Here is a 26472-nt window from a genome sequence, read left to right as displayed (position 1 = left end):
GCTGAATTTGGAGAAGCTTTTAATGCTAGGAAGAACATGTACAACAGATGGTGTCCCAAGATGGGACTCATGAAATGTCCTAATACTACATTGATTCATTGGAGGCATTTTTTTTCAGACCATGATTTGCCATGTGTGTGTGTATGTTTTAGGTCAACTTTAAAAAAAAAATGTTTTTAAAAATGATCTTATATAAAAATGTTCTTAAGTGGGGAGGCTAGGTGGCACAGTGGATAGAGCACCGGCCTTGGAGTCAGGAGTACCTGGGTTCAAATCCAGTCTCAGACACTTAATAATTACCTAGCTGTATGGCCTTGGGCAAGCCACTTAACCCCATTGCCTTGAAAAATCTAAAAAGAAATGTACTAAAGTATGGATTGATGTATCATGTATAATTTAAACTAAAATTAATACCATGTTTGTCAAAGAGTTTAAGTTTTTGCAAAGCAAATGGGGTTAAGTGGCTTGCCCAAGGCCACATAGCTATGTAATTATTAAGTGTCTGAGATCAGATTTGAACCCAGGTACTCCTCACTCCAAGGCCAATGCTTTATCCACTAAGCCACCTAGCCGCCCTTGTCAAAGAGTTATAATGCTGCTATAAAATACCATAAGGGACTCTTGATATTGGGTATACCTAATACATAGGAGTGACAGGAACATTAAGAGTACTCTCTGTGCAACTTAGAGCACTTGGAAAAATGTGATGTATTTTCCAGAACATTCAGGAAAGTGTGAGCTTAGATTCTAGAAATTATTGGAACTCATAATACAATCTAGCATTCCTGAAGAGATGAAAGTTGTAGGAAAATACATGTAAGACATCATGGAGCTTCACATTGAGACAAGATACTTCGTATATATAAAATTGATTCTAATTCAGAAAATCCCTAAAGATATATTTTTATAACTGACAAATCTAGTTTGATTCTTAGCAGAGTTTCATGACCAAAACATGGTTCCTGCAGGTACTTGAATGAGCTAAGGGACCATGAGGCCAATGTAAAACAATTCTGGGATTTTGCTGCAGCAGTTTTTCTAGAGGGCAAGTACAAAGAACTGTTGTTATATCAAGCTCAGGACACAGTTGGTATGTTGGATATATTGCTGGAAAACAGGATGTTTCTTAATAGTAAAAAGAGAAGAATAAAAATAGAGGGATGGTATTGGCAGGGGAATCCTGACAATATCCTTTCCTCTAATATTCCATTTGTGGCAGACTTTGGGTAACAGAGGCATCCATAAAAGTTTGAAGACATAAGAAATCAACCTAGACCATCCGCAACTTCAATATTGGGTCTGTGGTCTGTAGTCTGTGGATGGCAATGGTCATTGTAAGCCATTTGCAAACTTTGGGTGCTACAGAAGAAACACCAAGGTTACCAGTGGTCACCTCCTTGTCCTGCTTCCAGAAAAGAGGGAGAAGTGGTTACTCATACAGTTAGATAAAAACCACTGGAGGATGGTCAACTAGAGGCATATGTTAATCGATCAACAGGTATTTAAGTTCCTACTGCATAAAGACATCAGGGATATTAAAAACATAAAAGACAATCCCAGCTCTCATAATGCTCACATTATGTATGGGAGACTAGAGGTGCATAGATAAGTGTATGAAAGATAAGTATATGCAACCTGTATATCATATAAATATCAGATAATTTAATGACAAGAAGATAGAAGGGGGGGGCAGCTAGGTGGCACAGTGGATAGAGCACCAGCCCTGGATTCAGGAGTACCTGAGTTCAAATCCGGCCTCAGACACTTCATAATTCCCTAGCTGTGTGGCCTTGGGCAAGCCACTTAACCCCAATGCCTAGCAAAAACTAAAAAAAAAAAAAAAAAAAATGGAAGGAAAGAAGGAGAACATTAGCAGCAGGCATGTTTTAGCTGAGCTTTGAAGCAAACCAGGGATTCTGAGTGAGGATATAGAGGAAAACTTGGCAAATGTAATGTGTCTGTAACCACAGTATACTTAATGTTAGGAAGCCAGTCAACAAGCATTTATAAAGTGTTTACTGTTTACCAGGAATTGGACTGAACTCTGGGAACAAAGAGAAAGGCAAAAAACCCCAAACCGTACCTGGTCCTGCCCTCAAGGGGAAATGCTAAGACACATACAGTGGAGGTGAAGGTCCTCTGAGAGGGCCTTATTAGCTTAATAGTTGGGCTGCCAAGAGAGGCTTCCTCCAGAAGGCAGGAATGCAGTCTGCTATTCCTATTATTTTTTGCTTTATCAGTTTATGTTTATATAGGCAGCATTATGTGTGTATTATTGCTCTAGGCTGCACTGCTATATATGCAAGTATATGTTATACACATATTTTTGTTTTGTTCTTTATGTTATATTTGGAGGCATAAAGAACAAAATAAAGTTGTATTTCTGCCTTAATCAATCAATGAGTTAATTAACAAATTAAGCATTTACTATGCATCAGATTCTGTGCTGGACATCAGAGACAAAAGTACAAAGAAAGAAACAAGCTCTACTGGCAAGGAATTTATATCTTAATGGGTACATGATTATACATATAAATATATGTAATAAATATAAAGCAATGTAAATATAAATATATAAAAAACACTTAAGGGCAGGGTAGTTTGGAAGGGAGGCCACTAGTGGTTGAGGGGAATAAGGAAAAGCTTCAGGGTTAATCAGATCTATCCTATCTCTTAGACTGGAGATCCACCTGTCTGTCTGTAATTAGGTCCTGCTTCTGTTTAATAGTTGCACATTTGATCTGGCCAAGGGTTCTTAGACCTGACCTTATTTCTGCTTCTAAACAGGATGTGCCCCATTTTACAATCTGATGGGACTGACTGCTCAGATAGCCACCAAGAGTGATCCCATCGCTATGGCATAATGAATGAGATATAATTTGGGTATTTGATATTCTACTATTGTCTCATTTGGGTCACCAGTCTCTCAATCAGATTTTTCTTATAGCTGGACTGTTAAAATAGGATTAAAGTCCTCTACAATCACCAGAGCAGGGGTCTCAGTATTAAAAAGGTGGTCTTTATGGTGTATCCTATCAGTAGGGTTATAATCACAATGGGATCAGTTTGATACTTGACACAAACTTTTGTTCATTTTGACCCTCTGATTAGCTGAGAGTACACAAAGGGGAGAATCATCTATTTTGACACCTATGCAGAGACATTTAAAGTTTACTAGTCTATAACTGTAGGGTGAGAGATGATGCTAGGTCAAAGATGTCCTGGAACTAGCTTGTACAGCTTTGGGAGAGTTGATTTATTTCCAGTGTGATTATTTACACTTTGAAAATCAGCAAATCACAAATCTGAGTTTGATGGTTTTATTGATTTTCTAGCCTTAAGAAAATGTTGGGGGCAGCTAGGTGGCATAGTGGATAAAGCACCAGCCCTGAAGTCAGGAGTACCTGGGTTCACATCCGATCTCAGACACTTAATAATGACCTAGCTGTGTGGCCTTGGGCAAGCCACTTAACCCCTTTTGCCTTGCAAAAACCTAAAAAAAATATTGGAGAAAATGTTATAATGCAAATTAAATTTAAAAGTATGTCATGAGTACTTTATTTTTTTTTTGTTCCAGGTTAAACATTTACTAGCAAACCACTGTTTAGACGAATACAGTATTTCCCTATATCATCCCTGAAAGGCAATAGATGAGGAAACTTCTCACTGTCAAACTTCTCTGCCCCATGTTTATTATCTTACTGTATTTGGCATACCTTGCCATCTGGGCTCTATTTAGAGCATCCACCACAAGCAGAAGCTATTCCTTCAAAATTATTCCCCTATGATATTTATTTATTTATTTTTGTTAATTCTCGCAATTTAATTACAGCCATATAATTTTTACTCTTGCATTTTTTTCGATAGTTTCTTCCTTATATTTGCCCTTTTCTTTTCCTACTTGGTGAGATTTGGCTTTTTGTTCAAGCATCTTTTTGTGATCTTTGTCCAGTTTTAGCCTTGTGATAACCACTTTGCTGGGATGAATGCCCACATGGATAGTTTTACCATTAGCCTTCTCCCACTGTACATGCTCATTGTAGATGACATATTTCTTTCTGTAAACTTGGACTACCTTGCCAATTTGCTGTCCTTGGTATTGTCCTTGAACAACCTGGACTTCATCATCTTTTTGAATGAGCATGGAGCAGACATTGTACTTCTGTCTCAGCTCCTTAGAGAAGAAGACAATTTTCCTCCATATGTGGGAAGGGGCATTGAAATGCCTTTTGCAGGTCTTGCTTCAGTCAGAGATCACAAAAGGATTGAACTTCATTTTGACCTCAGCCACACCACAGAAGAGAAAAGCTCCCCTATGATATTTAAACAGGCCCAATGGTAGGTGTCTATCCTCCATCCCCAAAGTATTTGGAGGCATAAAGAATACTGGAGGAACCATGAATAATGCAGGAACTGTGAATTCTGGCTGGTGAGAGGAAAGGGAATGTAGAGGCCTTCTTGCATCAATAGAGTAACAATATCTTTTAGACCCACTGCCAAAACTTCTATTTATAGGTATTTTTTGAGATCTGTGCCCATTGTCCTAAGCAAAAGTTTTTGATGTTTGGGAACATTTGATTGCATTGCTGAAAGATGTAGAGTAGGTGCAGTAAGTATCCTACAGGGAGTAATTTTGTCAGATAAAGAGTCAAAAATTAATATTATTGATGATAAAGATTGTTTGCCAGATCATTTGTATCTTTGCTGTCTATCTTTTGAGGGTGTATTTCTTACACAGTATGCCTATTTATTAAATCATTTTTTCAAAAAGATTAATTGTGAACAGTAGGGACTATATTAGTGGAACTTCTTGGGATTCTCTATATAACTTGATCTTAGGTAGGACACTACATGTTTGTTTTTTATGGTTCAGTTCACTCATTGTTGCTTTCTGATTAACTAGAGCCATTGAATAAATAGTATTCATGAATAAGTATCAATTGTTATAGACACATTACTAGGATGGAGACAAGATAGCAAGGAAGTAAATGTCTGGAATTGTTTGAGCTTTCCCAAATTCCCCCAAAACAACATTAAAATAGCACCTCAAAATTAATTCTAGAGCAGCAGAACTAACAAAAGAATAAGGTGAAACAATTTTTCAGTCCATGACAACTTAGAAGGTCAGCAAAAAAGACTTGTCTCACTGGAATGAGAGCAAAGTGTCTTCCAGTTCAGACTAAACCCCAGTAAGCCAGCAGCAGACCTTGGAGGCAACTGAATCAGTAGCTGGAATAGCTGCTTCCAGAGCTCTCAACCTGCAGATGGTGAGGGGCTCAGAAAACTGGTCAGAAGGAGATTCTAGGAGGTTCTCTGCTGGCACTGAGTGCACGACTCTTGTTGCATTGCCCAGATGCTGAGCTTTAGTCCCAGGGTAAGGAGAAAGACCAGAAGGAATAGGGACTCTGGTCTGGTTTTCTAGGGTGGAAAAAAAGTGCTTGTACCTGCTCATAGAACAGAGCACAGGTAGGAGAGCATTGATCACACCTCTTCCTAGATCATACCATCTTGGAGGAAGTGAGATCTCCAAATTAGCTCTGAACACAGGAACACACAAAAAAATTGAAGCTTGGGACAATGTCCCCTCCAATATGGGAGCAGAACCCAACTTTAACATTAAATTAAAAGTCAATAAAAAGACTGGGGAAAAATGAGTAAACATAAAAAAAAGGACCTGACCATAGAAAGTTATTATGGTAACAGGGAAGATCAAAACATAATCTGAAAAGACAATGATGTCAAAACAAGTCTTTGCAAAGCTCAGCAAAAAATGTGAATTGGTCTCAGGCTGTGGAAGAGCTCAAAAAGAATTTTAAAATGAAATTAAGAGAGTCAGAAGAAAAATTGGGAAAAGAAATGAAAATGATGCAAAAAAGAATCAATAGCTTGGTAAAGAAGGCACAAAAATACTGAGGAAAATAACATTTTTTAAAACAGAATAAACTAAATGTTAAAAGAGACACAAATATCCACAGAAGAGAAGTATTCTTTAAAAATAAAAAATGGGGAAAGAGGTACAAATATTCACCAAATCAAAAGAAAATAATTTCTTAAAAATTAAAATTAGTCAAACAAGAAAACAAAAAAAACCCCATAACATTCAGAAGAAGTGATCCTATATAGTTTATTGTCAAATCTGAGCAGAACTTCACTAAATCAGATTAACATCAGATGTCTATTTTATAATAGCAACTTTCACTTATTTTCCCAAATGAACAATGTCGCACCATATTATTGTGTTCTATAGATCCAGGCAGCCTCTATTTGCTTGTCTAGTTATAAGAACCTCCCATCTCCAGATATCTATTATAGGAATACAAATTAGCTCCTACAAGTTGAACAAAAGCATGTGCGATCCCACTAGACCCATGAAACACTAAATCTATAGAGCTAATTTTTGTACTTTTCCCAGAATTTAGAGTCCTTTTTTCAGTCCCAAGAATACCAAAGACACTCACTCTTTGATTTTCCCAGATTATGCCATTGCAGTTCAGAGCTCTGAAGAATCATATTCCAACTCCCACTCCCACAGATGAGTCTTAGATTCAGTAACAAGACTGTTTTCTCTTTAAATTTTAGGGATACCCCCAACAAAGGTAATCCTCTATTGCCATCAACATCAACTGAAAATCATTTAGTCAGCCAATCTTAGGCAAATTTTATTTTTAAAATTTTTTTATAAAGATTTTTTTTGTTTTACAATTTTTCCTCTAATCTTACTTCCCTCCCCTCACCCCCCCCACAGAAGGCAATTTGCCAGTCTTTACATTGTTTCTATGATATACATTAATCCAAATTGAATATGATAAGAGAGAAATCATATCCTTAAGGAAGAAACATAAAGTATAAGAGATAGCAAGATCAGACAATAAGATATCAGGTTTATTACCCCTAAATTAAAGGTAATACTCCTTGGTCTTTGTTCAAACCCCACAGTTCTTTCTCTGGATACAGATGATATTCTCCATTGCAGATACCCTAAAATTGTCCCTGATTGTTGCATTGATGGAATGAGCAAATCCATCAAAGTTGATCATCACCCCCATGTTGCTGTTAGGGTGTGCAGTGTTTTTCTGGTTCTGCTCATCTCATTCAGCATCAGTTCATGCAAATCCCTCCAGGCTTCCCTGATTCCCATCCCTCCTGGTTTCTAATAGAGCGATAGTGTTCCATGACATACATATACCACAGTTTGCTAAGACATTCCCCAGTTGAAGGACATTTACTTGATTTCCAATTCTTTGCCACCACAAACAGGGCTGCTATTAATATTTTTGTACAAATGATGGTTTTACCCTTTTTCATCATCTCTTCAGGTTATAGACCCAGTAGTGATTACTGGATCAAAGGGTATACACATTTTTGTTGCTCTTTGGGTATATTTCCAAGTTTCTCTCCAGAAAGGTTGGGTGAGTTCACAGCTCCAACAACAATATAATAGTGTCCCAGATTTCCCACAACCCTCCCAACAATGATCATTATGCTTTCTGGTCATATTGGCCAGTCTGAGAGGTGTGAAGTGGTACCTCAGAGAAGCTTTAATTTGCATTTCTCTAATAAGTAATGATTTATGTTGATTTTTCATATGACTATGGATTGCTTTGATTTCCTCATCTGTAAATTGCCTTTGCATATCTTTTGACCATTTGTCAATTGGGGAATGGCTTGTTTTGTTTTGTTTTGTTTTTGAATTTGACACAGTTCTCTGTACATTTTAGAAATGAGTCCTTTGTCAGAAACATTAGTTGTAAAGATTGTTTCCCAGTTTTCTACGTTTCTTTTGATCTTGGTTACAGTGGTTTTGTTTGTGCAAAAGCTTTTTAATTTAATGTAATTGAAATCATCTAGTTTGTTTTTAGTGATGTTCTCCATCTCTTCCTTAGTCATAGACTGCTTCCCTTTCCATCAATCTGACAGGTAAACTACTCCTTGATCTTCTAGTTTGCTTATAATATTGCTTTTTATGTCTAAATCCTGTATCCATTTGGATCTTACCTTGGTAAAGGGTATGAGGTGTTGGTCTAATCTTAGTTTCTTCCAAACTAACTTCCAATTTTCCCAGCAGTTTTTGTAGGAGAGAGTTTTTATCCCAATAGTTGGACTCTTTGGGTTTATCAAATAGCAGATTACTATAATCATTTCCTGCTATCACACCTTGTCTATTCCACTGGTCCACCACTCTTTCTTAGCCAATACCAGACAGTTTTGATAACTGATGCTTTATAATATAATTTTAGATCTGGTAGGGCTAAGCCATTAAGCAAATTTTAGAGAACAATGTTTACTAAGAAATAGCAATAGGTACAAATCATCCTCCTAAAAGTCTGTGACAGTTAACAGAATCCAAGGAAAAGTGGACCCATTCTTTCCTTTATGGAGGTGCTCTCGAAGTTTCCCTTTAGGCATGATATGCTTTCTTTTCTGGGTTTATTGTGGATTCATGAACTATATTTAATCTTTTCTTGGCTCCCAATGCATACATTGCCATCAGACAATCCAGGCAATGGAAAGATTGGTAGTACAGCATTTTCTAGGACTCTTCAAAACCAAACTTATTTTAGCCCCAGTTTCTTCATCTGTCAAATGAAGATTAACAAGAGCACCTACCTCAAAGAATTATTGTATGGATCACAAAGTCTGATGCAAGCTTCAACCACTTAGGGAATTTCAGATCTCCATGAAGAAAGGAATCTGGTTCTAGGCCTCATTGTATGACAAGAATTTGGTCATCTTCCTGCAGCATTTACTACTATCCTGCCTCAGTTCTTGCAGTCCCGGACAGCCCTTTGTCTAAACAATAAGCTACCTAGGAGCAGTATATATATTCAAAAACAGAATAAGTACACATACAGTAAACAAATCATGAACTGACAGTATGGAAGAAAGTATGGTCATTTATATGCTAGTGGGGTCAAGTTTGTTAGTCACATATCATTTGGGAAATTTTTGTAGAGAGCGAATAATTGTTTTTTAACTCAGGGTGAATAGCTCCATTTTTGTTTTAAGCCTCCATTTTATGACTAAGTAGTTGTTATATATACTTTGTTTGCTTGTTTATTTTTTCTTGTAGTAAGATAATCACTTGTGTATGGTTTGATAAATACCACTAGGTCCTGCAGTAGATAGAGGGCTGGGTCTGAAGTCAGGAAGACTCATATTCCTGAGTTCAAATCTGGCCTCAGACATTTACTAGCTGTGTGACCCTGGATGAGTCATTTAACCCTGTTTGCTTCAGTTTCCTCATTTGTAAAATGAACTGGAGAAGGGAATGGCAAACCACTCTAGTATCCTTGCCAAGAAAACCCCTAATGGGGACTCAGAGAGTCAGTCAAGACTGAACAATACAATAACAACAGTTTGATAATGATATATGTATCACAGATTTGATAAACAATGACTGATATATGAACCCCCTTCCTCCTCCCAAACTAGCAAATAATTGGTAAATTATCTATTTTTACTTTAAATAAATATTGATTGAACTCCTACCATGTGCCAGGCCCTAGTGGATTACACAAAAAGTTATAACACAGTCCCTACCCTCAAAGTAGGGAAAAATAATACATGGAAAGAAGCTGCCAAGAGAAGAGGAAGGGTTATAATGAAACTACTACAGCCAGGATGAGAAGTGATCTGAAAAGTGAGTTGCAAAGTTGATTTTGTCTTGTAGGATGATAAATTTCTGGAGATCATGAAATCCAGAAGAGCAACTGGGTGGGAAATGCTGAGGTGAATACTCTGTGTGCCCACTCTGTGGATAGGATCAGAGAGTAAGAGGCCCCAAGGGTAGGAGGTATTGAGGAGGTATGAGAATCAGTCAACTTCATCTTCTGAAGATCATGAGACACAGGACAGGTGGGAAATGATTGACAGTTTTCTTTCATTCTTCTTAGGTAATCAAGTACCAATCAAAATTTGTAATTAATAAAGTCCTTTAGCCAGAACCATAAAAACTCATTAGAGGTTTGTCATTAACCTGTTTCTGACTCAAGTCCAGGACAGATTCTTCCATTGACCCCATTTGGAAATCAGAACATTTCATGTTCATTTAACAGCAGTACTGATTGATGAAGACTTGTCAGGAGAGACACATGACAAGGTCAGATAGGGAATCTTTACCTAAGTACCAATATGACACTTACTGAGACACTTGGAATTAGGTTTGTGATTTGTTCCTTGTGAACAATGAATGCTTGCTTGCATCGTTTGCTCCTAGAGAAGCTTGTATTTTTGAGTAATCAACAAAATTTAACTATATGCAGTGATGGGTGTAGGTTTTATTTGTATACCATTAGCCCTAATAAGCATATGTAACAGTTAATCTGTTTTCTGCATGCACCATGAATTACATCTGGACAGAGACCCAAGAACTTCATGGAATTCTCAGGAGTTGGGAGTGGTTAAATTAGTGTTCACTGATCGGGGTCACTAGACTCAGTCTTGGTCTCTAGCCAATGCTAAGGAAAAAGATAAGAAAGAAGTTCCTTTCACAAGAAACAAGTATGAGCCAATCTGTCTTCTTTTCTGAGAACATTTGGTTCTTGTAATGGAATTACAAATAGTCTGATGAAAGAGTGAAACTGGCTTAGTCTTGAACCAGGAAGGTGACTTACATTATAAGTCATGGCTTAGCCAACATACAATGAAGCTATAGACATAGGCTTGTACAGAAACATGCACATAAACCTCTTGGTATGTCTGTTAGATATGACTTTTTAACATGGTCAGATTCCATGAGCTGTAATGAGGAACCAGTAAGATGAGGCAGGTCTAGTCAGAAAAACTTTTGGGATTTCAAAAGGTCCCCTTATTTCTGTTTAGTTGATAGCAAAATTTTTTTGAAAAGAAGTGATCCAGCGCTATGTTACTTTATTTCAGGTACTGGAATCTGAGTCTCCAGATACCAATTGTAGAAGGAAAACAATATTCTGTATTTTAGTCAAAGACTATCAAAAATAATTTATTAATATGCAAGCATTTCTGTTTGGAGTGAGGCCCAAATGGGCGGAGATCCATCTGTAAAATGTAATTTCCTTTTCCCCCAAGCAATTTCCAATTAAATTTTATAATAATCCTAAAACAAGACACAGTTCCACAGCAAAGCAAAATAAGGTACATAATTTGTTAGGGTTTTTAAAATTACCAAAGGGAATAATAATAATAATGTTAACGTTGGCACACCCTGGGAGAGAATGTCTTCCTGAAACCAGTCACTCCTTAAAAACTCCCCTTTCAATTTGGTCAAAGATGAACAAAGAAATACCTCTGTTAACTGAATTAAGCAAAGGCTTTACCACTCATAGTTGGGTCAACATAAGATAAAGTCTCAGTTTCAAGGAATCAAGATTCCTCCCTGAAACTGTTTGCCTGTTCAGATATAAATAAGTAGTTCATTGATTCAAGTAAGACCACAAAGTTTAGACTAGGACATTATTATAATAATATGATTCCTTAATATCTATAATACAGCTGGGGCTTTGGTACTATATACTTCCATACTATGCTGATAGGTTTTGCTTAACGTTTTTTAAATTACAAGTGAAAATTTATGATATACCAGGAAATAATTTTTTAAAGATTTTTTTATTTTGAGTTTTATAATTTTTTCCCTAATCTTACTTCCCTCCCCTCACCCCCCACAGAAGGCAATTTGTTAGTCTTTACATTGTTTCCATGGTATACACTGATCCAAATTGAGTGTGATGAGAGAGAAATCATATCCTTAAGGAAGAAACATAAAGTATAAGAGAGAGCAAGATCAGACAATAAGATATCAGGTTGTTTTTTTTTCTAAATTTAAGGTAATAGTTCTTTGTCTTTGTTCAAACTCCACAGTTGCTTCTCTGGATACAGATGGTATTCTCCATTGCAGACAGCCCCAAATTGTCCCTGATTGTTGCAGTGATGGAATGAGCGAGTCTGTCAAGGTTGATCATTGCCCCCATGTTGCTGTTAGGGTATACAGTGACCAGAAAATAATTCAGTATAAGAAAAAAAGAATGCAGAAAGAAATAATTAAATATAAATAAATAAAGGTATGGGCTTTTTGTAAGGATGTGTTATGAAATGCTTAACAACCAGTTCTGGGGGGAATGGCAGGGGTGGTGGGAAGAGTGAGTATTTGCATGACATACTTTTAAATTTAATTCACATTATTAATATTTTCTCCATCACTTTCTTGAGTATAGATATTAGACTAACAATGAAATAATAAATCAAGCCCTGATTTGTAATATTTGTCAATTTCCAAAGTATAAATGTTCGAACTGAAAACTTAATAATTGACTCCAGAGAGTTGGTATGAGCTGGTTCCAACGCACTGTGGCTTTTGTTATAAGTCACTTGGAGTTATTGGACATATTAGGATAGGAATCACATTGAATGTGGAGTCAGAAGGACTACATTTGAATAGCTATGCCAGCTTTGAAGCTATTTTTTTTTAACCAAACTTTGCTGGCATGTGGGAAGGCAAGTCAGGTCTTATTGTAGTTCTCATACTCCTCATCTATAAAATAAGCCTGGATTGTTGCAACAAAAGTCTTCCAACTGGTATCCTTGCATCAAACATCTTTCTACTACAATCCATCCTCCATTCAGCTTCTACAGTTTTTCCCAAAAGCATAAGAGTAACCATGTCATATCCTATTCAATTAACTACCACAAGTTCCCAGGATACAATTTAAATCTGCTTTTTTTTTTATTATTTAAAGTCCTTCATGACCTGGTCCTTTCCTACCTTTCTATGTTTCTTCCCCTCTATGTGTTCTTTGATTTATCTACATTGGGCTTTGCACTGACCCTTGTGCTCCACATATGGAATGTTCAATCTTATCTTGATTCCTTAGCCTCCCTCACTTCCTTCAAGACAGCTCAAATACCACCTACTCCAGGAGATTGCAGCTGCTGTGATGCCTTGTCTCTGAGTTCCAGGTTCAAGTACACAGTGTAAATGATAATGATAATATACAATGAAAATGTTGTGTTCTTAGTCACTTGGGGTTTGCAATGCCATTGATGTGGTCAGCACTCCATCTAATAGAATAAAATTGTTCCTATGAGTCTGAGTTCTACTTAAATGGTCATGATGAATAATTTGATAAAGAGTTTAGCAGAGAGGATGGTGCTGCATCCAGAAGAAGAGATACTTTAGAAAAAAATCATAAATACCAATAACCCACCTGAGAGAAATGTTTTGGGGCACTAGGAAGTGACCACTAATGCAGGCAAACCTGAGTGGATATAGCATGGAATAAAGAAAGGAAAACTTTAATTATTCACCAAAACTACAGAGAATATTCATATGTTTTATATTGGTTAAAACGCTTGTTAAGCATTTAATATATGCTAGGCACTGAGGAAGCAAAGAAAGGTAAAAACTGTCAAATAGCTCCTGTCCTCAAGGAATTTACATGCAAAAATGGTAGAGTCAGCATGTATATAAATTGGCACAATACATAGAAAGCTGAAGGAAACTATTTAAATACTGAGGGAGTAGGAAAGCCTCCTGCAGAAAGGTACATTTGAGCTGAGGTTTTAAAGAAACCAGGACTATAGGGAATGAGCATGCCAGGCATGAAAGATAACCAGGGACCCTTTGCAATAGAAGCAAGTAGACTTATATTGCAAGATCTTATAGATTATGTGGAGATTTTTTTCCAGTTTCCTGATGTTCTAATCTTGGCTACATTGGTTTTGTTTGAATAAAATCTTTCTAAATTTGACATAATCAAAATTATCCACTTTATATCCCATAATTCTATTCTTCATTGATTATATATTTTTTCTCTTATCCATAAATCTAACATAAAATATTTCATGTTTCCCTACTTTGCTTATATCATCCTTTATATCTAAAATGTATCTATTTTGACTATCACAGTATGAAATTTGAGATATTTGTTTATACCTAGTTTCTGCCAAACTACCTTCTAGTTTTCCCAGAAATTTTTGCCTAGTGATTTTTTTGTTCCGAAATCTTGAATCTTTGGATTTGTCAACATTAGATTACTATTGTCATTTACTACCAAGTATCATATAGCTACTGATCTACGACTCTATTTATTAGCCAGTATCAGATTGTTTTGACAATTACTGCTTTGTAATACAGTTTGAGATCAGTTGGCACTGTTAAACCACTTTCCGCCCCCAATGATTTCCTTGATATTGTTGAATTTTCATTATTCTAGATGAATTTTAGTATATTTTTTCTAGCTCTATAAATATCTTTTTGGCAATTTGATTGGCATGGCCTTGATAAATTAATTTAGGTAAAACTGACATTTTTATTATATTTGGCTTACTCATGAGCATTTAATATTTTTCCATTTGTAGTTCTAACTTTATTTGTGTGAAAAATGTTTTATAATTGTGTTCATATGGTTCCTGATTTTTTTTTGTATTAGCAGGTAGACTTCCAGTTCTTTTATATCATCAATGGTTATTTTAATTATAATTTCTCTTTCTATCTTATCTTTCTTGATTTTCTGGGTAATATACAGAAATGATGAGTCTTGTGGCTTTAGACTTCCAGTTCTTTTATATCATCAATGGTTATTTTAATTATAATTTCTCTTTCTATCTTATCTTTCTTGATTTTCTGGGTAATATACAGAAATGATGAGTCTTGTGGCTTTATTTTATACCTTGCAACTTTGTTGAAGTTATTAATCATTTCAAATTGATTCTATTTTTTAGTTGATTTTTCATGATGCTCCAAAGTATAAACCATCATATCATCTTCAAAGAGTGAGTTTTATTTCCTCATTCCCCATTCTAATTTCTTCCTTTTCTTTTCCTTGTCATTGCTATAGCTAACATTTCTAAAACAATATTGGCTAAAAATTATGATAATAGCTATCCTTATTTTACCCCTGATCTTGTTGGAAAGACTTTTAGTCTATCCTCATTACATAGTACTTGCTGGCAGTTCTAGATGTTACTCATCATTTTAAGGAAAGCTCCATTGATTCCTATGCTTTCTGGAAATTTTATTAGGAATGAATATTGCATCTTTGTCAAAAGCTTTTTTCCTGCATCTATTAAAATATTTAGATGATTTTCATTGGTTTCATTTTTTATATAGTCAATTATGAAGATAGTTTTTTGAAAATGAACCAACTCTGCATTCCTAGTCATATTTCACCAATTCATAGACTATAATATTCTTATTCATATTTTATTTAAAAATTTTGCATCAATATTCATTAGGGAAAATAGTTTCTAGTCATCTTTATCTATTTTTGCTCTTCCTGTTTTAAATATCAGCAACATATTTGTGTTCTAAAAGAAATTTGTTAGGATTTATTCTTTGCCTACTTTTCCAAATAGTTTATATTATATTGGAATTAGCTGTTCTTTAGATGTTTGGTGGAATTAACTTGTGAATCCATTTGGTCCTGGGAATACCTTCTAAAGAAGCTTATTTAGAGCTTTTCTTTTTCTAGGGTAGAGTTATTTAAATATTCTATTTTCGCTTCTGTTAATCTGGGCAATTTAAATGTTTGCAATATTCTTTCATTTTCCTTAGACTGTCAGATTTATTGGCATATAATTGAGCAAAATAGTGCCTAATAATTGCTTTAATTTCATCCTTATTGGTAATGAATTCATCCTTTTCATTTTTGATACTGGTAATATGATTTTCTTCTTTTTTTAAAATAAAATTAACCAATGGATTAATTATTTTATTGTTTTTCTTTTCAGAAGACCAGCTCCTAGTTTTATTTATTAGTTCAAGATTTTCTTTTAATTTTTATTACTCTTTCCTTTGATTTTTAAGATTTCCAATTTGGTGTTTAATTGGGGATTTTAATTTGTTATTTTTCAGTTGCATGCCCAATTCATTGATTTGCTTCTTCTCTATTTTAATGTATGCATTTAGAGATTTTGAGTATATGTTCTACTTTGGCTGCTTCCCATAAACTTTGATATGTTGTCTCATTGTTGTCATTCTCTTGAATGAAATTATTGATTGTTTTTATGACTTGTTCTTTGACCCACTCATTCTTTAGGATTAGATAATTAATTTCCAATTAATTTTTAATCTATTTTCCATGATTCTTTATTGAATATAATTTTTAAACCATTATCTGAAGAGGATGCATTTAGTATTTCTGCTTTTCTGCATTTGGTTGTGAGGTTTTTATGCCCTGATATATTGTCATTTTTTGTGAAGTGCCACATATAGTTGAGAAAAAGGTATACCACTTTATATTCCTATTCAGCTTTTTGCAGAGATCTGTCATGGTGAACTTTTCTTAAATTCTATTCATTTCTTTAACTGCTTCTTATTCATTTTATGTTTGTTAGATTTATCTGGTTCTAAGAAGGGTAAGTTGCAGTTACACATTAGTGTAATTTTACTATTTCCTCCTATATTCATTTAACTTTTCCTTTAAGATTTAGGATGCTATGTCATTTGGTGCACATATGAATATTACTTCACAGTTTATGGTACCTTTTAGTGAAATATAGTTTCACTGCTTATTTATCGTAATTATATATTTTTGCTTTTGTTTTTTCTAAGATCAGGTTTGCTACCCTGATTTTTTTTAACCTCAGCTGACAAATTCTTCTTGCTCCCCTTATTTTTACTCTATGTCTCTTTGCATCGTGTGTTTTTTTTTGTAAATAACATTGTTGGATTCTAGTTGCCTCATTCATATTCATAGTTATGATTATTAATTGTATATTTCCAACCAACTGAGTATGCATATTATTCCCTCTTTGAGCCAGTTCTGATGAGAATAAGTTTAAAGCATTGGTCATCACTCACTATCTTCCCCTCTATTGTAAAAGGTCTTTCTTTTGTACTTCTTTTATGTGAAATGATTTACCCTATTCTTCCTCTCTCCCCCATTCTCCTGGTGCATTCTTTTTTCTCATCTTTTAGCTTTATTTTTTTTTAAATCATCACATCATAGTCATCTCATGCCTTTGTCCTCTGTCCACATATATTCCTTCTATCTGCCCTAATAATTATAAAATTCTTAAGAGTTGTAATTATTGTCTTCCCATAAGGGGACTGCAAACATTTTAGTTTTTTGGATTTCCTTATGAGTTTTCTTTCCCGCTTACCTTTTTGTGCTTCTCTTGAGTCCTGTATTTGAAAGCCCAATTTTCTATTCATCTCTCATCTCTTTACCAGGAATGCTTAAATACCCTCTATTTCATTAAATATCTATTTCCCTCCTATTTTGTTGGATAGGTTATAATTAAGCTCTTTTGCCTTCCAGAACATGATATTCCTTTTTTTAATGGGAAAGTTGCTAAATTTTATGTGATTCTGACTGTGGCTTCATGATATTTGGATTATTTCTTTATGTCTGCCTGTAATATTTTTCTCTTTGCCCTGAGAGATCTGGAATTTGGTTATAATATTCCTGAGACCCACCAAAGAGGAGGAAATTAAAGTAATAATTTGAAATTATTTTGCCCAACTCTATGCCAATAAATATCATAATCTAAGTGAAATGGATGAATATTTACAAAAATATAAGTTGCCCAGGTTAAATGAAGAAGAGATTAAATACCTAAACAACCCTATCTCAGAAAAAGAAATTCAACAAGCCATCAGTGAACTCCCTAAAAAAAATCTCCAGGGTCTGATGGATTCACAAGTGAATTCTACCAAACATTTAAGGAACAATTGGTTCCAATTCTATATAAACTCTTTGGAAAAATAGGGAAAGATGGAACTCTGCCTAACTCTTTCTATGAAACCAATATGGTACTGTTACCTAAACCAGGAAGAGTTAAAACAGAGAAATAAAATTATAGACCTATTCCCCTGATGAATACAGATGTAAAAATCTTAAATAAAATCTTAGCAAAACAATTACAACAAGTTATCACCAGGATAATACATTATGATCAAGTAGGATTTATTCCAGGAATGCAGAGTTGGTTCAATATTAGGAAAACTGTTAGTATACTCAATTATATCAACAGCAAACCTATCAGAAATCATATGATCATATCAATAAATGCTGAAAAAGCTTTTGACAAAATACAGCATCCATTCCTATTAAAAAACACTAGAGAGTGTAGGAATAAATGGACTGTTCCTTAAAATAATTAGCAGTATCTATCTGAAACCATCAACAAGCATTATATTCAATGGGGAGAGGCTAGAGGCATGCCTAATAAGATCAGGGGTGAAACAAGGGTGCCCATTATCACCACTACTATTCAATATTGTATTAGAAATGTTAGTGTCAGCAATTAGAGAAGAAAAAGAAATTGAAGGAATTACAATTGGGAAGGAAGAGACAAAACTCTCACTCTTTGCAGATGACATGACGGTCTACCTAGAGAATCCCAAGAAATCATCCAAAAAACTACTGGAAACAATTAGCAATTTTAGCAAAGTTGCAGGTTATAAAATAAACCCTCATAAATCTTCAACTTTTCTATATATGTCTAGCAAGATACAGCAGGAAGAGCTAGAAAGAGAAATTCCATTCAAAGTAACCTCAGACAATATAAAATACCTGGGAGTCTATTTTCCAAGACAGACTCAGAATCTTTTTGAAAACAATTATAAAACACTTCTCACACAAATTAAATCAGATTTAAATAACTGGGCAAATAAACTGCTCATGGATAGGGAGAGCTGATATAATAAAAATGACAATTCTACCAAAACTAAACTATCTGTTTAGTTCCCTACCAATCAAAATTCCAAAAAATTACTTTAATGAGTTAGAAAAAATTGTAAGTAAATTCATATGGAGAAATAAAAAGTCAAGAATTGCCAGGAGCTTAATGAAAAAAAGTGTAAAAGAAGGTGGCTTAGCCCTACCTGATCTAAAATTATATTATAAAGCATCAGTCACCAAAACTGTTTGGTATTGGCTAAGAAATAGAGTGGTGGACCAGTGGAATAGACTAGGTGTAGAAACAGGAGATGATTATAGTAATCTGCTGTTTGATAAACCCAAAGAGTCCAGCCATTGGGATAAAAACTCCCTTGTTGATAAAAACTGCTAGCATAATTGGAAGTTAGTATGAAAGAAACTTAGATTAGACCAACACCTAACACCCTTTACCAAGATAAGATCCAAATGGTTACAGGACTTAGACATAAAAAAACAATACTATAAGCAAATTAGAAGATCAAGGACTAGTTTACCTGTCAGATCTATGGAAAGGGGAGCAGTTTATGACTAAGGAAGAGATGGAGAACATCACTAAAAATCAATTAGATGATTTCTATTACATTAAATTAAAAATCTTTTGCATAGATAAACCCACTGTAACCAAGATCAAAAGAAATGTAGAAAACTGGGAAACAATCTTTACAACTAATGATTCTGACAAAGGACTCATTTCTAAAATATACAGAGAATTGAGTCATATTTTTAAAACAAAAAGCCATTCCCCAATTGACAAATGGTCAAAGGATATGCAAAGGCAATTTACAGATGAGGAGATCAAAGCAATTCATAGTCATATGAAAAGATGCTCTAAATCATTGTTAGAGAAATGCAAATTAAAGCTTCTCTGAGGTACCACCTCACACCTTTCAGATTGGCCAATATGACCAGAAAGGATAATGATCATTATTGGAAGGGTTGTGGGAAATCTGGTACACTATATTACAGTGTTGGTGGAGCTGTGAACTCATCCAACCCTTCTGGAGAGCTATTTGGAACTACGCCCAAAGGGCAACAAAAATGTGCATACCCTTTGACCCAGCAATACCACTACTGGGTCTATACCTTGAAGAGATGATGAACATTACTTGTACAAAAATATTTATAGCAGCCCTATTTGTGGTGGCAAAGAATTGGAAATCAAGTAAATGTCCTTCAGTTGGGGAATGGTTTAGCAAACTGTGGTATATGTATGTCATGGAACACTATTGTTCTATTAGAAACCAGGAGGGATGGGATTTCAGGGAAGCCTGGAGGGATTTGCATGAACTGATGCTGAGTGAGATGAGCAGAACCAGAAAAACACTGCATATCCTAACCTCAACATAGGGGTGATGATCAACCTTGATAGATTTGCTCATTCCATCAGTGCAACAATCGGGAATAATTATTGGGCTGTCTGCAAAGGAGAGTACCATCTGTATCCAGATAAGGAGCTGTGGAATTTGAACAAAGTGCAAGGACTATTCCTTTTAATTTAGAAAAAAACAGATATCTTACTGTCTTATCTTGTTACCTCTTAGAATTCTTGTCTCTTCTCTAAGGATATGATTTCTCTCTCATCACACCCAATTTGGATCAAGGTACAACATGGAAACAAAGTAAAGACTGACAGATTGCTTTCCATGGTGGGGGGGGGGAGTAAGATGGGGGAAATTGTAAAACTCAAATAATATCTTTAATAAAAATTAATTTAATAAAATAATAAAAAATATTCCTGAGAGTTTTCATTTTGGAATTTCTTTCAGGAAAGTCTTTTGGTTTCTTTTTTATCCTCTGAAAACAAAATATTGGAACAGTTTTCCTTGATAATTTCTTGAAAGATGATGTTTAGGCTCTCATTTTTTGATCATGGCTCTCAGATAGTTCAATAATTCTCAAGTTATTGCTCCTCAATCTATTTTCCAGGTCAGTCATTTTTTTTGCCTTTGCTTCCTATGCTGAGCTCCAGGTTCCCCCTGAAGGACCATTGAGACAGATATTTTCAGCTGACTTTCTAGTTTGTCCGGGTTGGAAAATCATTTCACCTGATCTTTTGTTGGTTCTGTTATAAAAAGTTATTTTTAGAGTTATTTGGAGAAGAATTTGGGAAAACTTGACTGAGTACTTCTCTACTCCAACATCTTGACTCCTCCCAACATCATTATAATTGCTAATTATGTATTTCCTTTCTTCATATCCTCTCAGCCAAAAAATTGACTATCCTATATGAAAATCCTCAAATTCTACCTCAGCTAAAATAAAGAATTCAGGCATTTCTAGTTCTTTTTTGAAAAGGCAGAAACCTGACCAAGACTAGCAAAAGACTTCCCCTTTAGTTCTTCTATCTGGTTTACCCAAAGTCATGACTCTGAAGCCTCTCATTTTATCAGCAGGAGATTCTTAGGAACCAAGATTTATGCAAAAAACAAAAAACAAAAACAGGAGGACTCCCACCTAGCCAAATACCCTCAGGCTTCATTTTTTTTTTTTTGATTTCTCTTTTCCTAGTCAAGTGACTTGGATTACTCCCTCAGAGACTTGACCTAAGTTTAGGAGTGTATGACTCCTAATTTTAATTTCTGGAGGCAAACCTATGAACCCAATAATATTTATTTGCCCAATAATTACCAAATAGAAGCTGTGTCTAGGTTTCTACTTTTTGAATTCTTAAGTGTTGTCCTGATAAATGAGTGGATGAAAAAGGCTCAGAGCCAAGCTAAGCCTAGGAGGCAAAGTGATGGTCTCCTTTGCTAGTCCAACCACATTCTTAGTCTCTTCATTTCAGGTTCTGCCAGCTCAAAGCCCCTGAGGAGGCTTGAGGCACACCCTTAAATCGGTTTTTAATTAAAAATTAAAATCATAGCTGAATACTATACTACTTCCATTAAATCAAACTTTTGTGAACAACTATCATGCAATTGTGAATTGCTTCTTGCTAAAGCCCTTAAAGTGAAGCTGCTAAAATTATTTCAGCTTCAGACCTTAAAAAAAAAATGGAATAAATCTAGATCTTTAATTTTGCTGGTAGAGGAAACTCCCTTTACCAATGCAAATAAACATTTGCTCTGCAATTTAAGAGTTGCCTCACCTTTAATCAGATAAACCAGTAATTTATTCCTGATGTGATCTGCTGGCCTGAGACTGTTTAGCCTTGGCTTTGGTAAAATCTAGGATGTTTCATTTCATTTCAGATTCATATTCATTTTTATGCAAAATTACTGAATGATGTAGGTTTAATGCTCCACTATTGATTTAAAATGGTCCATAAGATCATAGAATCATAGCATAGGACATGACCTCAGAGGTCACTGATCATTTTTTAATACTAAAAGGATAATAATAAAATAAATAACAAATTAATAAATATAATATATAAATAATGGTAAACAATATAAATTAATAAATATGTGTTTAAAAGTTATTTCTTATATCAAGAACAGAAAAAGACATATCAGGAGAGGAATAAAATATATTTACTTTTTGACTATTAAAATTCCTGTTGATTAAGGGTAATGGTTGGTGTTGCTAAAGATAATCATTACAATATTTAAAATAATCCAGTGTTTATTCTTCTATTCCACTAGGTTTCCCCCATCCCCAAGGAAAAAAATGATGGTTTAGGTAGGCTAAATTAAAGTATAGCTAATTTGCTGAGAAACCAATCTGAATTAATTCCCCACCATCAATTGAAGAGGAAATGGGAATAAATAATCTTATGATTGAATTTATACCCCAAATAAATATGAATTTACATAAGCAATTTGGGAAATAGAAGAAATACTGAGCTTTAGAAGGGACCTTAGAAGTTGATCATTTAGTCCAACTTTATACATTATATCAGAATTTCCTTTATAATATCCTTGATAGATGAACTCCAGTTTCTAACCTACCTTTAATATGATTCTCATTCTATTTGATCATACCTGATTATAATTCCATCTCTCTCTATACCTCCTCCTGCTTCCTCAAACCAGCCTCAGATAATTACAAGCTGTGGTGATCCTGGGCATCACTTAACCTCTATCTGCCTCCATTTTCTCAATTGTAAAATGTGGATAATAATATCCCCTACCTCATGAGGTTTCTAGGTAAATTGGGGATAATAATTGTAAGGATCAAATGAGATATTAGTAAATGCTAAATGCTTTACAAATGTCTTTACAAAAGAGTCACATAGAAGGCATTTAATAAATGCTTGTTCCTTTCTCCCCTCCTAAACCTATTATTTGCCCTCACTGAAGCCTGCAATCTTTCCATTCTTCCTTTGAAAGGTGAATCCTTCAGTCATCTAGCTCTATACTTTCCTCTGTTCTAGAATCCCTCATTCCTTTGTCACCACTTATCCCTTGTCAAAACTAAACCTTGGGTTATTTTCACCATCCTCTTTGTTTTTGTTCTGGAAAATATCATAGCTCTGTGCTAAGTACATTATGAATTCATGTGTCCAGTTTGAATTGGGCCTCATTATAGTATGACAATCCTGTTACTGCACCCTAATTGATATCCAATGTTACTTCCTCACAGAAACTATCTCAGACTTTCTCTTCTTTCTACAAACTTTCCACATACTCTTACTTCCTTCCCTTACTCAGCTTAAGAACTCATCAATTATTTTATGGAGAAAACTGAAGCCATTAAACATGAATTTCCCATTTTCTCTGTCTCTATATCTTAAAACCTTGTGATATCATCCTCCCACTCTCCTACTAATCTATGAGCAAATGTTTGTCTCATTCTGTACCTTGGTTCCATCATTTCTCTATCAGGGACTAGGGAGTTTGTTCTATCATTGATTCTGTTGATTTTGATCAAAATTCTTGAAGTTGTTCAAAGTTGTTTTTCTTCTTTATTTTATTACTATATGTAAATTATTTTCTTGGTTATACTCACTTCACTATCAGTTTACACAAATTTTCCTAGGTTTCTCTAAAACCATCCATTTATTACTTTTGCATAATAGTATTCCTTTATAATTAATCAAATAACACAATTTTTGGTCAATTCCTAATAGTTTCCAATTCTTGCTCTTATTAAAAAGAGATGTTATACATATTCTTATGCATATATGTCTTTTTTCCTCTATAGTCTCCTTGGCTTTGGACCTAGAAATGGTAATGCTGGGTGTCAAAGGTTATGCACAATTTCATGGCATTTTGAATAGAATTCCAAATTCCTTTTCATAATAATATCTTGCAAGACATTATTGCCCAGAAAAATGCCAAGCACATAACAGACCCAGAGAAAATCCAGTTGTGGGGCTAAGTTAAACTATGGAAAAGAGCCCAGGGAGCCAAGTGGAATAACCTACTTCAGAGAGATGTTGTACCAACTGGGACAGCATGAGGACTGGAGGGGAAGAGAAAAGACTGCAGCTCTGTCTGCCTCAGTCAAATGTGTTCCCTGGGCATGTGTCACTCTACTAGTTTAGTTTTACCCCTGACATTGCAGTTACTTGAAGAAATATGACCACGGATTTATGGGGGCATATGCTAAGTGCCAGAATTGGAAAGCAAGGGAAATGGTGTTAGGGTACTTTTATAACTTTAGTAAAAGATAGCAAGAAAATGGTCAGAATGGAAGCTGAATGATACAGATGAGTAGGCCATATAAACCCATTTAAACCTATAAAAATTCCTGAATTTTGGTATGCTGTTGTAAAAGCTGTGATAAACATTACTTCTATTATATGTAATATTGAAGTTATAAGATAATTAAGTTTAGAGTCATAATACTTCAAAATGTGAAATATATTACTGGAAAAATGATGGCTTTCCTGATTTTAGAATGTCTTCACATCTCACCCAACCTCTGCCTCCAAATCTTTGCTATTTGAAATTAATTTGAAAGGGGCAACTAGGTGGCATAGTGAATAGAACATTAAGACTAGAGTAAGGAAGATTCATCTTCCTTCATCCAAATCTGGCCTCAGACACCTACAAGCTATGTGACATTGTTTGTCTTAATTTCTTCATCTGTAAAATGATATGGAGTAGGAAATGACAAACTACTCCAGTATCTTTGGTTAAAAAAAAAACCCCAAACAATTAAAAACCCAAATGAGGTCATAAAAAGTTGGACATGACTGAAATGACTGAACAACAATGACAACTGACAAGTTTCTTCTTCCAGGAATATTTCCCTGATAGCCCCAGCCAGAAGTTTTAATAAATTTATTTGTGAATATTCATAGAATTTTGTAACTCATACATACTTTTGCTTTATTTTAAATTATGTCTCTTATATGTGTATATTATTCCAACATTATAGATAATTTCTTGAGAACAAGTCTTATTCATTGATATCTAGGCTTGGAAGACCTGAGTTCAAATCCAGTCTCAGAGATTTATTGGCACTTAAATTCTGTCTGCCTCAATTTCTTTAATTGTAAAGGAGATAATGACAGCATTTACCTCCTAAGGTTGTTTGAAGGATCAAATGAGCTATTTGTAAAGTGCTTAACACAGTGCTTTGTACTTAGTAGTTGCTATATAATTACTTATTCCTTCTAATATTTCTCCTTATCTTTCCAAGTATTTATTAAATACTTACTATGTGCAGGCCCTTGGACATAATTGATATTCAATAAATTAAACAGTAGAATCTTGTGTTGAATAAAGAATAATGATAACTGCATTGAGATAATCAACCATTCTTTGTCCTTTGTATTCCAAGAAAACCATGGCATCAGGAAAGTGATGTGATGACATGCATAGGTTTTGGATTTGAGTGAGGGAAGGCTGTGCTAAGTCACCAGTTTCACTTTCTGGTGAGGCATCTGAGTCCAGAGGCCAGATATGGGTCAGGACAACTGGAGATGGCCCTGGGTCTAGTGGGAGACCTCGGCATTCTAAAGCTAGACTTTAATGGGTCTCAGTTAGCCTCATGTCTTATCTAGCCTTAATCATTGAATAGATCTTGCTTCAGTCAAACAGAGACCTGGAGAAAGTGAGGCTGGCAGCATTCATTAAACATTTATTAACTATCTGAGTGGTGGAGATTCAATGATAAAAGTGAAATAGTCCTAACCCTCTGGCAGCTATTAAATCATGCAGTTGGGTCTGAGTCTTTATGGCACCCCAGGCCTTCCTATCCTTCACTATGCTCCAAGACTGTTCAAGTTCATGTCTGTTGCTTCCCACACACTATCTATACATCTCATTCTCTACCGTTTTGTCTTCAGTCTTTCTTATGATCAGAGTACATACACACATACATAGATGCATACAACACATATAGAAATCAAATATGAGAAGATCTTGGAGGGGAAGCACTGACTGCTGGGAAACCAAGAAAAGCCTTTGTTATAAATGAATTAAAAGAAAAACCTGCTAGAGTGAGAGAAAATTGTACATTTTATTCTTGAACCTTGCAAGATACATCTTACAAGGTATGGGTATTTCACCTAGGCATGAAGCACAAATTAGTCTTCAAAGTCAGGTAATTTATGGTCTTCCCTCCCTCTTGGATGTTCATAGGCTCTCAGAGTTTGAGTTACAATCTAAGAAGTCCACCCATTCCATGACATGCCCCTAATTTGACCCTCCCCCCCCACATCATACCACACATGATATGCTAAAGAACTCTAATCGTCACAGGGGGTGTGTGGGTTAATATTCAATTACCTAATTGCACAAACTCAGTAGCATTAGGTCAAGATCTCTAGGTCACTCTTGACTAGTTGAGAACCAGTTTGGGGTTTGCTATCCCTGGAATGGGATTTGGAAAACTCTTCCAGTCTTGGGATTGTTTGGGCCATTCCCCCTTTGTAATGGATTCCCTAAAGGCTCCCCCCACTCCCTGTGAAGACCAACACCCTATATTTCTCACAACTCCC

General features: G+C 35.1%; 1 pseudogene; it reads right to left on the bottom strand.

Annotated features, from left to right (window-relative positions):
• Positions 1-638: 638 nt before the first annotated feature.
• On the bottom strand, positions 639-5600 carry LOC141519145 (large ribosomal subunit protein uL24 pseudogene; annotated as a pseudogene).
• Between the last annotated feature and the right edge of the window lie 20872 nt (positions 5601-26472).

Source organism: Macrotis lagotis, chromosome 1 (assembly GCF_037893015.1).
Source record: "Macrotis lagotis isolate mMagLag1 chromosome 1, bilby.v1.9.chrom.fasta, whole genome shotgun sequence".
NCBI classification, from domain to species: domain Eukaryota; kingdom Metazoa; phylum Chordata; class Mammalia; order Peramelemorphia; family Peramelidae; genus Macrotis; species Macrotis lagotis.
The sequence above is the reverse complement of the archived record's forward strand: the minus strand, read 5'-3'. Positions and strand labels throughout refer to the sequence as shown.